Source organism: Eleutherodactylus coqui, chromosome 4, assembly GCF_035609145.1.
Source record: "Eleutherodactylus coqui strain aEleCoq1 chromosome 4, aEleCoq1.hap1, whole genome shotgun sequence".
NCBI classification, from domain to species: domain Eukaryota; kingdom Metazoa; phylum Chordata; class Amphibia; order Anura; family Eleutherodactylidae; genus Eleutherodactylus; species Eleutherodactylus coqui.
This window is the reverse complement of record NC_089840.1, coordinates 136,254,328-136,270,004: the sequence shown is the minus strand read 5'-3', so window position 1 is coordinate 136,270,004 and position 15,677 is coordinate 136,254,328. Positions and strand designations below refer to the sequence as shown.

General features: G+C 48.7%; 1 long non-coding RNA gene across 1 annotated transcript in view; it reads right to left on the bottom strand.

The window, feature by feature from the left end:
- Nucleotides 1-15,677, bottom strand: part of LOC136624736 (uncharacterized) — a 55,320-nt gene that overhangs the window by 11,200 nt on the left and 28,443 nt on the right. Inside the window, exon 4 of the long non-coding RNA XR_010792413.1 lies at nt 6,299-6,399. This is a non-coding gene — a long non-coding RNA (uncharacterized lncRNA). The remainder of the gene's footprint in view (nt 1-6,298; nt 6,400-15,677) is intronic.

Sequence of the window (15,677 nt, the reverse complement as noted above, 5' to 3'; positions counted from 1 at the left end):
CCAATAGAAAGACAGGGAAGGCATTACAACTTCCCCCTGCGACATTCAAGCCCTATACCACCCCCCTGCAGTGAGTGGCTGGTGAGATCAGGTGTCACCCTAGTATATAAATCGGCCCCTCCCGCGGCTCGCCACAGATGCATTCTGACAGAGATCAGGGAAAGTGCTGCTGGTCCCGGAGCTGCTATAGGGAGAGCGTTAGGAGTTATTTTAGGCTTCAAGAACCCCAACGGTCCTTCTTAGGGCCACATCTGACCGTGTGCAGTACTGTTGAGGCTGCTTTTAGCAGTGTTGCACAATTTTTTTTTTTTGTATATCGGCCGTGCAGAGCATTGCGTCCGCAGTCTGCAGTCATTGTACAGAGTATAGGGCCAGTACTGGTGAGGCAGGGAAAGAGATATTCAGGCTATATAGGCAGTGGGCTTTTTCCAAAAAATTGGGGAAAAATACTATATTTGGGCTGCCTGTGACCATCTTCAGTTTACTGCGTGTCTGCTGGGGGTAGTAGTCCTAATTAATACGCAGCTAAGCGTTACAGCAGGCTTGCGCAAAATTGTTTCCTGGATCTGCTGTGTCTGTTACATGATGGCCGTCATCCCGCCAGAGGGAAACAGTATACATAATATTATACGCTGCCTACAGTAGCTATCTGCTGGGGGCAGTAGTCCTAATTAATACGCAGCTAAGCGTTACAGCAGGCTTGTGCAAAATTGTTTCCTGGATCTGCTGTCTGTTACATGATCGCCGTCATCCCGCCAGAGCGAAACAGTATACATAATATTATACGCTGCCTAAAGTATCTGTCTGCTATATCAGCTCAGCATTTTAAAAAAATAGAAGCAAAATACTTAAGGCCTACTACTGGCCTTTGGACACTTGACTGCTTCTGCGCTGTGAGTTCCACTAGCTCAGTCATACGCACCGTCTCACTACAGGCGTGCGCAAAATTGTTTCCTGGCTCTGCTGTGCGTTCCGTAAGGGAAGTCAGCCTCCAACCACAGGCCAATAAGCAGCACATTTAATTACAGCGTTCTGTTTCTGCACTACTGGTAATACAGCATGCTGAGGGGTAGGAGTAGGCCTAGAGGACGTGGACACGAGCGAGGACGCGGAGGCCCAAGTCAGGGTGTGGGCACAGGCCAAGCTCCTGATCCAGGTGTATCACAGCCGACTGCTGCGGGATTAGGAGAGAGGCACGTTTCTGACATCCCCACATTCATCTCACAATTAATGGGTCCACGCGGTAGACCTTTATTAGAAAATGAGCAGTGTGAGCAGGTCCTGTCGTGGATGGCAGAAAGTGCATCCAGCAATCTATCGACCACCCAGAGATCTACACCGTCCACTGCTGCAACTCTGAATCCTCTGGCTGCTGCTCCTCCTTCCTCCCAGCCTCCTCACTCCACGAAAATGACACATTCTGAGGAGCAAGCAGACTCCCAGGAACTGTTCTCGGGCCCTGCCCAGAATGGGCAGCAATGGTTCCTATCCCACCGGAGGAGTTTGTCGTGACCGATGCCCAACCTTCGGAAAGTTCCCAGGGTCCGGGGATGAGGCTGGGGACTTCCGGCAACTGTCTCAAGAGCTTTCAGTGGGTGAGGAGGACGATGACAATGAGACACAGTTGTCTATCACTCAGGTAGTAGTAATTGGAGTACGTACGAGGGAGGAGCGCGCACAGAGGATTCGGAGGAAGAGCAGCAGGACGATGAGGTGACTGACCCCACCTACTGAGGAAAGGTCTTCAGAGGGGGAGGCAAGTGCAGCAGCAGGGCAGGTTGCAAGAGGCAGTGCGGTGGCCAGGGGTAGAGGCAGGGCCAGACCGAATAATCCACCAACTGTTTCCCAAAGTGCCCCCTCGCGCCATGCCACCCTGCAGAGGCCGAGGTGCTCAAAGGTCTGGCAGTTTTTCACTGAGTGCAGACGACCAACGAACAGTGGTGTGCAACCTTTGTCGCGCCAAGATCAGCCGGGGAGCCACCACCACCAGCCTCACCACCACCAGCATGCGCAGACATATGATGGCCAAGAACCCCACAAGGTGGGACGAAGGCCGTTCACCGCCTCCGGTTTGCACCGCTGCCTCTCCCCCTGTGCCCCAACCTGCCACTGAGATCCAACCCCCCTCTCAGGACACAGGCACTACCAGCTCCTGGCCTGCACCCACACCCTCACCTCCGCTGTGCTCGGCCCCATCCAGCAATGTCTCTCAGCGCACCGTCCAGCCGTCGCTAGCGCAAGTGTTGGAGCACAAGCGCAAGTACGCCGCCACGCACCCGCACGCTCAAGCGTTAAACGTGCACATAGCCAAATTGATCAGCCTGGAGATGCTGCCGTATAGGGTTGTGGAAACGGAGGCTTTCAAAGGTATGATGGCGGTGGCGGCGCTACTCAATTCCCAGTCGCCACTACTTTTCCCGATGTGCCGTCCCAGCCCTGCACGACCACGTCTCCCGCAACATTGTACGCGCCCTCACCAACACGGTTACTGCCAAGGTCCACTTAACAACGGACACGTGGACAAGCACAGGCGGGCAGGGCCACTATATCTCCCTGACGGCACATTGGGTGAATTTAGTGGAGGCTGGGACCGAGTCAGAGCCTGGGACCGCTCACGTCCTACCCACCCCCAGAATTGCGGGCCCCAGCTTGGTGGTGGTATCTGCGGCGGTGTATGCTTCCTCCACTAAACCACCCTCCTCCTCCTCCTCCGCAACCTCTGTCTCGCAATCAAGATGTGTCAGCAGCAGCACGTCGCCAGCAGTCGGTGTCGCTCGGCGTGGCAGCACAGCGGTGGGCAAGCGTCAGCAGGCCGTGCTGAAACTACTCAGCTTAGGAGAGAAGAGGCACACGGCCCACCAACTGCTGCAGGGTCTGACAGAGCAGACCGACCGCTGGCTTGCGCCGCTGAGCCTCCAACCGGGCATGGTCGTGTGTGACAACGGCCGTAACCTGGTGGCGGCTTTGCAGCTCGGCATCCTCATGCACGTGTCATGCCTGGCCCACGTCTTTAATTTGGTGGTTCAGCGCTTTCTGAAAAGCTACCCACGCTTGTCAGACCTGCTCGGAAAGGTGCGCTGGCTCTGCGCACATTTCCGCAAGTCCCACACGGACGCTGCCACCCTGCAACATCGGTTTCATCTGCCAGTGCACCGACTGCTGTGCGACATGCCCACACGGTGGAACTCTACGCTCCACATGTTGGCCAGGCTCTATGAGCAGCGTACAGCTATAGTGGAATACCGACTCCAACATGGGCGGCGCAGTGGGAGTCAGCCTCCTCAATTCTTTACAGAGGCGGGGGAAGACAGTATGTCGCTGGATAGTCAGAGCACCCTTCTGTCTATATCTCAGCGCGTTGAGGAGGAGGAGCATGAGGAGGATGGGGAAGAGACAGCTTGGCCCACTGCTGAGGGTACCCATGCTGCTTGCCTGTCATCCTTTCAGCGTGTATGGCCTGAGGAGGAGGAGGAGGAGGATCCTGAAAGTGATCTTCCTAGTGAGGACAGCCATGTGTTGCATACAGGTACCCTGGCACACATGGCTGACTTCATGTTAGGATGCCTTTCTCGTGACCCTCGCGTTACACGCATTCTGGCCACTACGGATTACTGGGTGTACACACTGCTCGACCCACGGTATAAGGAGAACCTTTCCACTCTCATACCCGAAGAGGAAAGGGGTTCGAGAGTGATGCTATACCACAGGACCCTGGCGAACAAACTGATGGTAAAATTCCCATCCGACAGCGCTAGTGGCCGAAGGCGCAGTTCCGAGGGCCAGGTAGCAGGGGAGGCGCAGAGATCAGGCAGCATGTACAGCACAGGCAGGGGAACACTCTCTAAGGCCTTTGACAGCTTTCTGGCTCCCCAGCAAGACTGTCACCGCTCCCCAGTCAAGGCTGAGTCGGCGGGAGCACTGTAAAAGGATGGTGAGGGAGTACGTAGACGATTGCACGACCATCCTCCGTGACGCCTCTGTCCCCTAAAACTACTGGGTGTCGAAGCTGGACACGTGGCCTGAACTCACGCTGTATGCCCTGGAGGTGCTTGCTTGTCCTGTGGCTAGCGTCTTGTCAGAGAGGGTGTTTAGTACGGCTGGGGGAATCATCACAGATAAGCGTACCCGCCTGTCAACCGACAGTGCCGACAGGCTTACACTCATCAAGATGAACAAAGCCTGGATTTCCCCAGACTTCTCTTCTCCACCAGTGGCCAGCAGCGATACCTAAAGAATACGTAGGCTGCACCCGCGGATGGAAGCATTGTTCTCTATCACCATCAAAAACGTGGACCTTTTAGCTTCATCAATCTGTGTATAATATTCATCCTTCTCCTCCTGAAACCTGACGTAATCACGCCGAACGGGCAATTTTTCTTAGGCCCACAAGGCTCAGTCATATAATTTTTGTAAACAATTTTTATATGTTTCAATGCTCATTAAAGCGTTGAAACTTTCACCTGAACCAATTTTTATTTTAACTGGGCTGCCTCCAGGCCTAGTTACAAATTAAGCCACATTAACCAAAGCGATTAAGGGGTTTCACCTGCCCTCTTGGTTGGGCATGGGCAATTTTTCTGCCGTACATTAGTACTGTTGGTACATCAATTTTTTGGGGCCCTCGCCTACAGTGTAATCCAATTAATTTTTTGCCCACCTGCATTAAAGCTGACGTTACATCAGCTGTGCTGGGCACTGCAATGGGATATATTTATGTACCGCCGGTGGGTTCCAGGGAGCCACCCATGCTGTGGGTCCACAGGGAGTTGTAACTGCATGTGTCCACTTCTAAAGAACCCCAGTGTGACTGGGGCATGCAGTGTGGGCCGAAGCCCACCTGCATTTAATCGGACGTTACCTCAGCTGTGATGGGCACTGCAATGGGATACATTTATGTACAGCCGGTGGGTTCCAGGGAGCCACCCATGCTGTGGGTGCACACGGAATTCCCATTGCGGAGTTGTACCTGCCTGTGACTATTTATAAAAAACCGCGGTCTGACTGGGGCATGCAGACACCTTGACAGAATGAATAGTGTGTGGCACATAGGTTCCCCATTGCTATGCCCACGTGTGCAGCTCCTGATGGCGGTGGCACAGGATTATATTTCTCATTGCTTCTGTACAGCATTGTGGGCTATCGCCCCGCCCCTTTTAGAGAGGGTCGCTGCCTGGCCGTGCCAACCCTCTGCAGTGTGTGCCTGCGGTTCCTCCTCATGGCAGACGCACTTATAAATAGACATGAGGGTGGTGTGGCATGAGTGCAGCTGAAGGCTGCGCAGGGACACTTTGGTGTGCGCTGTGGACACTGCGTCGTGCGGGGGGGTTGGGCAGCATGTAACCCAGGAGAAGTGGCAGCGGAGTGTCATGCAGGCAGTGATTGTGCTTTGTTGGAGGTAGTGTGGTGCTAAGGTATGCATTGCTAATGAGGGCTTTTCAGAAGTAAAAGTTGTTGGGAGGGGGGGGGGGCCCACTCTTGCCGCTATTGTGGCTTAATAGTGGGACCTGGGAACTTGAGATGCAGCCGAACATGTAGCCCCTCGCCTGCCCTATCCGTTGCTGTGTCGTTCCCATCACTTTCTTGAATTGCCCAGATTTTCACAAATGGAAACCTTAGCGAGCATCGGCGATATACAAAAATGCTCGAGTCGCCCATTGACTTCAATGGGGTTTATTACTCGAAACGAACCCTCGAGCATCGCGATAATTTCGTCCCGAGTAACGAGCACCCGAGCATTTTGGTGCTCGCTCATCTCTAATCATTACATAAAGCGGAATTTAATTTGTGGTTCAAAATATTACAGCTATGTGAAAATTGGTGCATCTTTCCTATTTTTGGTGTCCTGTAAAAGTTTCTGCAATTTATGCCTAAGTTGAGTACAAACTTGTAAAACTGGCACAATTTACATGTCGAGTTTATATACGCTGTCTCCCCCCCCCCCCCCCTCCCTCCTCCTTTCCAGCTGTGTCTGGTGTAGGCTGTAGTGTCTTAGGGCTGAAACAGATAAGCGAGACGGCCGTAAGAAACGAACCCATTAATTAGTTTAGTTTTGATTAGCTTGATTCTCACGTGATATTACTACGCACGAGAAAAGATAAAGCAGGACCCATCTTTACCATTTAAATTTTGTGCTATTGTGCATATTTGAAAAAAAAACAAAAACAAAAAAAAAACGACAATTTTCACCGGTTCTTGCACAAAGACGTTCTGCTGCGGCAAGCGTATGTGTGCATGCGTTTGTGTGTTTAAGCCCTTAGAATCAGTAACGGATATTTTTGTCCAGGACTTTATTTCTAACCTGTCCGAAACGACCATGGCCAAGCACATGATGAAAAGTCAATCTATTGATGTCATGTGAGATTGCGCTGCCGGGGTGAGATCCACAAGCACTGATGTCTCCTACAAGGAACAGAAAAGGGAGACATTAAGATAAATTGAAAATTTGCTATACAATAGTCACAAAAAGTAGAATTTTAGGAGAAAAATGCAGTTGGCTACATTATTACTGATGTAGAAGCATTGTAAACACAGACCGAGGTTAAAGTGCCAGTTTTAGGATAAGGCCCAATGCACACGTGCGTACTTGCACTGCGGGTCCGGAGCGGGCATTTGCTTGCAGATTCCGCGCCAAATACTGCCCATAGACATGCTATGCAAAACGCTTTTACATACCCACGAGCAGAAATCACTTATTTTCTCTTCACAGGGTTGGAGGTGGGGAAAAGAAAAAGACCAATAACCAGATTCGCCGACGCGACATCCTCTGTACTGTGCATGTGCAGCGGCTTGCCAGGTGGCACACCTGCAGCACAGAAAAGACATCGAACATGTACGCTATTGGTCACAGGGTCTGATTCCACTGTGAAATGTCACAGTGGGAATCCAACCTGGCTCGTGCATGTCGGCCTAATACGGAGAAATGCTGGATAAAATACATAATCCCTACTACTGATAAGGACACACTTTATTTTCTCATTGACATTTGATGAATCCTTAACCCTTAAAATATCCTTTAATTTATGTCATGCAATCATGAAGGGTGTAAAAAGCGGGATCAAAAGCCGAGTGCACGCCATACCTGCCAGCTCTCAGCTATTGTGGACAGCTGTCAACCAATTAGCAAATGTTTAGATACACACTCAACTTTCATTGCGGAATCTAAATTACTACCAAAGCTGACCAGGCACCTAAAACGGCCAGAAGGAGGCCAATACTAACTGATCACAAGTTCAAGTGCCGTGAGGACTATTTAAACATTTTCTTAAACCTTTTTCTATATTTTTATAACAGTAAAATAAAAAAAATAAAAAGGTTCAAAAAAAAAAAATAAAAAAGTCACATTTTTCCCATATAAAGCTTACCAATAGAAAAGCCTCAGATTTTTAGTTTCGTTGTGTTTGTAAAACTTCAAACTATTAAAATATTGCAGTGTGGTGTCCTGGTGAACACTAAGTACAGAATGCCAGACTGTTACTTTATCGCCCCCCCCAAAAAAATAAAAAAAATATATAAATATATATAATATATATATAGCTTACAAGGTGTATGTATCCCAAAATGTGCATGCACTTGTGTCGATGTTGGAAATCGCTTGTAATCCCGCAGACAGGGGATAAAGATCTTAGTGGAAAACACCTTTAAATTTTACGTGTGGTTTAGTTGTTTAACCCCTGCCTGCAGCTCTAGGATGAACATTTACGTTCCTGGAGCATAGGGGTATGTATGAACCGAGATCGGTGACAGTCGTGGGAAATAGCTGCAATCGGCCTTACGGTCGGTCGCGGCTACTAACCCTTTAAATGCCGCTGTCAATTCTGACAGCGGCATTTTATTCCCCCCCGGTGAGATCAGGGGAGCAGTCCAGGTGTCATGGCAGCCGGGGGCCTTTCTTGATAGGCTGCCTATGAGAATGCAGTATGACACAATGCTACAGCATTACGTCACAATGCAGGAGCGATCAAAGCATCGCATGTTGTAGACCTCCAGGGGAACTTAAAAGTAAAAAAAAATAAAGTTTTATTAATTGTAAAAAAAAAAAAAAAAAAGTAATAAAAGTTTAAATTACCCTCCTTTTGACATATCTGAGATAGAAAAATATATCAAAATCCTAAAAGCAAAACTGGAATATTTCTTACCGATAATTCCCTTTCTTTAAGGCATCATGACAGTATATGCTGGAAGTTGCTCTCCTGCTGACCTCAAGGGACAGGAAAAGGCAGAGCATAAAAGGAACCTCCCCTCCACCAAACACCAGTGTGTTCCAAATAACCACAGTGACAGTATACTTAACCAGGAGGTGTGTTTTTTATTGGCATCCCACACCTCAGATAAGGAAATCATAAGCATACACATTACCTCATGTGTTGGATAAAACAAGGGTAACCATGTCGGTAAGGGGGAAAAAAGCTTGTATGCTGTCATGATGCCTTCAAGAAAGAGCATTATCGGTAAGAAAAATTCCTGTTTTCCCTTCAACATGACAGCATACGCTTGGAGGAATACCAAATAACTAGTATGGCCTTTTTTTAAGGGGATTACTGCTTCATCCTGACTACATTTAATGTCCAGCCTGTAGGGTTAAAAAAAGGTATGGCCAGAAGTCCACATGGCTGTGTTACAAATCTGCTCGATTGAGGCGTGCGCTCTTTCTGCCCAGAAAGATGGCACCACTCAGAGTGGGCCTTCAATTCTTCTGGGGAGAAGGATGCCTTCGGCCTTGTAAGCCTCCTGGACGGCTCTCCTGAGCCACCGGGCGATCGCATTTCTAGAAGCGGCCCTTCCTTTGGCCTGCCCCTGAAATGGAACGAAAAGTTTATCAGTTTTCCTGAAACTTTCCGTCACTTTGAGATACGCTAGTACCGCTCTTTTAACGTCAAGATTATGGAGCCTCTGCTCCTTTTCGTTTTTGAAATTTTGACAAAAGGCTGGAATGACTATTGCCTGGCCTCTGTGGAAATCTGACAAGACTTTAGGCTGGAAGGAAAAGTCTAAAGAAAATAAAATTTTGTCTGGGTGAATAGTTATATGGGGCCATTTGTGAAAGGGCCTGGATTTCACCCACCCGTCTAGCCGACGTGACTGCCACAAGGAGGCCTACCTTATACGACACCAAGGCGATGGATAGATCTCTAATAGATTCGAACGGGGGACCGCAGGGGGGGGGGGGGCGCAGTAAGCCTTGTAAATGTACTATCTACTCGCCCCTCTAAGAAATCTTCTAATCCACCTGTGCTCAGCAAACGCGAGATCAAAGAAAGCCCAAAAAGCCGCCACTTGGACTTTGAGGGTATTCGGACTCAACCCTTTATCCAGGCCCACCTGGAAAAAATCTCGAACTTTGCGGATGTCTGACTGATCAAACTGCTGGATGTCCTGGCCCATCCACTGAGAATTTTTCCCAGATTTTGGAATAAATCTTTTTCGTCGAGGGCTTAAGGCTCTCACTAATAGTGGAAATTACATCAAGGGAAAGACCCTTTTCTAAGAATTTTACCCGTTCAAGAACCAGGCCGTAAACCTGAACTTGTGAACCTCCGGGTAAAGAAGAGGGCCCTGCAGCAATAGGTCCGGTCTTGGCGGAAGGTGGAAAGGCTCTCCCACTGACAGATCTCAGGAGAGGAAACCAAGGTCTTTTCGGCCAATAAGGTGCTACCAGAATTACTGACAGGCTTGACCGCAGTAATTTCCTTAGAAGTGGAATCAATGGTAAAGGGGGAAAAGCGTAGGCCAAGTCCCAAACACAGGGGTGAGAGAGGGCGTCTGTGCCTAAGGTTTGTCTTTCCGAGCCTCAGGAAAAGAAAAGCCGGCACTCGGTATTTGTGCTTGAGGAAAATAGGTCTAATTCGGGTACCCCTCCGATTGTCACGAGTAGGCTGAACACCTCGGGATGGAGTTCCTACTCTCCTGGGTCCACTTTCTTCCTGCTTAGAAAGTCTGCGGCTAAATTCTCGGCTCCTTTTATGTGGAAGGCAGACAGTGACTTGGTTGTGAGTTCCACCCACTGAAGGATCCTTCTCGCCAGATGCTGTAGAGGATTCCAGGTGGTACCCTGGTAGCGAATGAGTGACACTGTCATATTATCAGAAAAGATCCTCACATGCTTCATCCTTTAAAGCGATTGCAGGCTACGTGGGGATTTTCACACCGCACTAAGTTCTCTAAAGTTAGATGAACCAGATCTCATGAGGGTCCCATGTACATGGCCCCCATCAAAGTGGGCCACCCACGCTTTGGTGCTGGCATCCGTTGTAATTAATATTGCGGGGTCCCAGTTCCATTCGGATGCCCATGACAGGTTGTCCGACGACAACCACCCGCGGAGTGAAGATCTGGCTTTAGTAGAAATAGAGATTGTCTGGTCAACTGAGGACTGTAACCTGTCACAATTCTGAAGGATAAGTGCCTGGAGATCGCAGCTATGGAACTGAGCCCAGGGAACCACACCAATACACGAAGTCATTAACCCCAGGATCCACATTGCCTCTCTTATTGTTAGTCTAGATTTTTTTATATACAGCGGAACATTCCTCTATAATGAGCCAATTACTTGGAAGAGGAAGGGACGAACTATTGAGACAAGAATCCAAAATGACTCCCAGGATTTTTTTCCTGGTTTGTGGTTCCATGTTGGATTTCAGATTATTAATGATTCAACCCAGGTCCTTAAACAGCTGAAGCGTGGAACCCAAGCGTGACCTCAGAATAGTCGGGCAATCTGCCACCAACAGAAAATAGTCCAGATAGGAGAATAATCCTGTGATAGCGCAAAAAGGCTACCATTTCGATCACCACTTGGAAAAAATCCGTGGAGCAGAGGAGATTCCAAATGGGAGGCATATAAACTGAAAGTGACAGATTTCCCCTTTCATTCTCAGTGCAAATCTCAGGAACCTTTGCCAATTGACGTAAATAGGGATGTGAAAATAAGCATCCTTTAAGTCAATCGTAGCCATTACATTTATCCCTAGCAATTAAGGGAGTTGCAGTTTTGAAGTTTTGATAGTCTCCATTTTAAATTTTCTATACTCAATGAATTTATTCAGTTCTTTGAGGTTAAGTATTGTGCGGTGGGAGCCATCTGGTTTGGGAACCAGAAAAAGTGGAATAAAACCGCTTCCCCCTTTCCCTTTCGGGGACAACCATGCCGAGATCCAGCAGGTTCTGCACACCTTTCAATAGAGCCTGCTCTAGGGCTGGAAACAGTACCGAGGTTGAAATAAATCTGTCGGGGGGGGGGGGGGGGGGGGGGGCGAGATTCCAGTTCGCTCTTGTACCCGTACCCCTCTGCCACCAGGTGTAGAAACCATTCGTTAGTCGTTGCTACGCCAACTAGTAAAAAAACGAGCCAGTCTAACGACCACCAGGCATGAAGATGCGAGCTGAGGGACAACGGTAAGTGTCTTACCCCTTCCTCCCTTCGGATAAGACCATCTTCTGGTCTTTCCTTTCCCAGCGTAGGTTGTAGATGAGGGACGTGGAGTGAAGGGTCTTTTGGGCTTTCTGATGGCTGGCAATCTCTGCTTCTTGTCTGCTGCTTTTTCTAGCAGGTGATCCAGGTCTGGTCCAAAGATGCGTGCACCCCCAAAGGGTAGGGTACACAGCTTATTTTTGGAGGCTCTGTCTCCCAACCACTTCTTTACCCAAACTGCCCTTCTGGCCGTGTTGGATAGGGCTGCCATACGGGCTCTGAAGCGGACCGTCTCCATAGAGCCATCTGCCAGAAATCCCATCGCCATCTGGAGCAGAGGGATGCCGCCCGCAATCTTTTTCCTGGAGGCTTTCTGGTCGATTAAGGACGCAAGCTGATCCAGCCAGACCGCCATGAAGCTAGCCACAGAAGTGGTCGCAATGTTAGATTTTATAATAAGACTAGATGTGGACCAGGTCTTACGCATGGTCATGTCCGCTTTGGTGTCCATAGAGTTCTTTAAGTGGGACATAACTTCAAAGGTTAGCCCAGATTTCTTAGACACCATGGAGATAGCTGCATCAACTTTTGGCGTTTCATCAAGAAAAGCCACCTCATCTTCCGCAAATAAACGACGCTCCTTGAATTCTATAGAAATTAGCGGAGCTTGATCCACACAATCCCACTCGTTCAGGATTAATTGTTTCAGTGTGGTGTTTACAGGAAATAAAGATTTCCGTTGTGGAAGCAATCCTGCAAACATGTCGTCTTGTGCTGTGCGGGGTTGCTGCACTTCCTCCACTTGCATGGTTCTGCGTACGGCTTTTAGTAGGTGATGCATGTTAGTGGCGGAAAAGGTATTTTTTCTCCCCCTGCGACACTTCCCCCAAGATCTTCAAACTAAAAATCTTCCACCATGTCAGAGTCTGACTCTGACATGGCCAGAGCAGATGATCTTGTAACCCTGAGGGCCCTGGTTGGCGGTCTGAGAGGGAGGACTGTACTACTTCCTGGACGACCGACCTTTGGACATGAGGGAATATTTTTCTTCCTGCAGAACTTTTGCTGAACATAAAGCGCATAATGTTTTAGCATAGGAGTCGTAAATTTTGGCTAAGCATACTGGACACTTTACTTCTCCTAGCCTCCCTAGGTTTTTGAGTATCCCTGTCCTGAAATGACAATGGAGAACTGTGTTAATAAGTGTAGTGCAGGTGTCTGTAGGTTGGCCCACTGGACAACTTACAGTTTGGAGATTCTCTGGGTCCTCTGGCCGACATCCTGCGCTTGTGGGATCAACTCCTGTACTTAGAATCGATTCCCAGCGTGTAGAAAGCACCAGCCGTCTTCTCCTGGTGCAAGGAGCTTAAATTTTGCATCTGGCGCCAAGCCACGCTCCCTTTGTGTGCTACGTCGAGGCCACGCCCCCTTTCAGAGCGTCTGACGTCACTGTGCTCCCCGCCGAGGCCATGCCTCTTTGTGGAGCACAGCTACTCAGTCGGGACTCAGACAGCGGCCCCCGCTTGAATGTCGCCCGCTGTGGTACCGGAAAGTCAATCCTTGGTCCCAGGCCCACGCCGTCCCCGGTTAGCACCCAGATGAGGTACTTCCCACTGGGGTAACCGGGCTTCCAGAAGAGATGCCGCCGCCACCGGTAAGTCCTGGAACCTCTGGCATGGGACAGCATCGCTGGAGCTCTGCTGCTGCTGTCCTGGAGGGACAGGAAAAGCACTGGTGTTTGGTGGAGGGGAGGTTCCTTTTATGCTCCGCCTTTTCCTGTCCCTTCAAGTCAGCAGGTGAGCAACCTCCAAGCGTATGCTGTCATGATGTCGGAGGCAAAATACATATTTGGTATCGCTGTGTCCGTAAAAATCCGATCAAAGTAGCGCATTATTTACCCCGCACGGTGAACGTCGTCCAAAAAAGAAAAAAAGAAAAAACGCCAAAAATGCACTGTCACCTGGTCTCCCAGAAAAAAAAAATGCAATAAAAAGCAGTACCAACTTAGAATGCATACGACTTAAATAACAGAAACAGGGCATCCTGCAAAAAATGGACCCTTGCTCAACTACGTTGACAGAAAAATAAGTTATTTCGCGCAGAAGATGGCGGCAGAAAATAATTGAAAAAAAAGTTTAGTACAGTAACAAAAAACTTATACAAGCTTGGTATCGTAGCAATCGTACTGACCCATAGAATAAAGTTATTTTTGTTGCAGTTTGTGCGCCGTAGAAACAAGATGCACTGAAAGATGCGTTCATTTTACTCCACTTATAATGTACTGAAAATTTTTTTAAAAAGTTGTATGGTACATTAAATAGGACCATTGAAAAATACAACTTGTCCCGCAAAAAACAAGCCCTCATACAGCTATGTCAATGGATAAATGAAGCAGCTACGCGTTTTTTAAAGGAAGGGAGAAGGGGGTGGGAGCAAAAAAAGGGGGGGGGGGGAGGAGGGAAAGAGAAAGGGGGGCTGCATCATTAAAGGGGTTGTCCCGCGGCAGCAAGTGGGTCTATACACTTCTGTATGGCCATATTAATGCACTTTGTAATGTACATTGTGCATTAATTATGAGCCATACAGAAGTTATAAGAAGTTTTTCACTTACCTGCTCCGTTGCTAGCGTCCTCGTTCCCATGGAGCCGACTAATTTTCGCCGTCTAATGGCCAAATTAGCCGCGCTTGCGCAGTCCGGGTCTTCTTCTGTTCTCAATGGGGCTCCGTGTAGCTCCGCCCCGTCACGTGCCGATTCCAGCCAATCAGGAGGCTGGAATCGGCAATGGACCGCACAGAAGCCCTGCGGTCCACGGAGGGAGAAGATGCCGGCGGCCATCTTCAGCCGGTAAGTAAGAAGTCACCGGAGCGCGGGGATTCAGGTAAGCGCTGTGCGGATTTTTCTTTAGGTCCCTGCATCGGGGTTGTCTCGCGCCGAACGGGGGGGGGGGGGGGGGGTTTGAAAAAAAAAGAAAAAACCCGTTTCGGCGCGGGACAACCCCTTTAAGGGATTAAACAATCCCCTGTTATTAGAGAGGACAGAAAATGCGAAGGTGCAGGTTAATACAGTTTGGCATAGTGGAATGGTCAGGATTTTTCATAGCTTCATACCACGACTTCCCTGCCTGGATTTACTCAGCGGCACTGATCCCGGACCACACTCTGCTGTCGGTGTGCAGCCAGGATTTTGTGTGTGCACGCCCATTACTGCTGGGGCATGTTTACACATTGCGGAAATGCTGCAGAATGTCCTCCGCTGAAATTTTTGTGGCAAATTCTGCAGCATTTCTGCATCCAAAAAGCAGTCAAAATCTGCTCACTGTATTTTGAAACAGCCCTGTCGTTTTTAGAATGAGGGGGGTAATTCTACGTCATAAGCCCCGCACCTAAAAGTGTTTGCACTATACAATAAATAAGTGGGTTTTGGGTTGCAGTTTGGGCACAGTCTCTAAAAGGTTCACCATCACTGTTCTAGGTCTTTAAATGCAGCAATGCCACAAATAAATTGTTTTCACAACAGAGAGGTTTTATCTACTCAGTAACTTTGCTAGTGCTGCGATTTTACCAAACCGCGAAAAAGTTAGTCACGCATACTGCATGGGAACAAGGTGGCATTGTTGTGTGTTTTCACCCTGTCCCCCGCCCCCCAAAAAATATATATATCCCATAGTGGTACCTATAAATATAAAAAAAAAATTACAGCTTGCCCCCGATGAACAAGCCAACCATACTTCACAACACCAGAAGTACACAAAACAGGTCCAGTGTAGGGAGAAAGCGACTGTACAGTAATACTATGAGCTGTGTGTTTTGAGGGCAATACCTTCTGTCTTGTGCATAAGGACTCATTCATACGAGCGTATTTCCTGTGTGTAATGGAGGCAATGAAAGTTTACGGACTTTGATTCTTCCATTCACACCTGCGTTGAAACTGCGAGGGGACACCGTATAAAATGCAGGAGAAATAAATCGCAGCATGCTCTACTTCTCCACATTTCTAACATAGCCCTTACGCAATACCTGCAAATAGACAGTGTTTAATACGGCAATCCTTAAAGGGGTTGTCCCGCGGCAGCAAGTGGGTCTATACACTTCTGTATGGCCATAATAATGCACTTTGTAATGTACATTGTGCATTAATTATGAGCCATACAGAAGTTATAAAAAGTTTTATACTTACCTGCTCCGTTGCTGGTATCCTCGTTCCCATGGAGCCGACTAATTTTCGCCCTCCGATGGCCAAATTAGCCGCGCTTGCGCAGTCCGGGTCTTC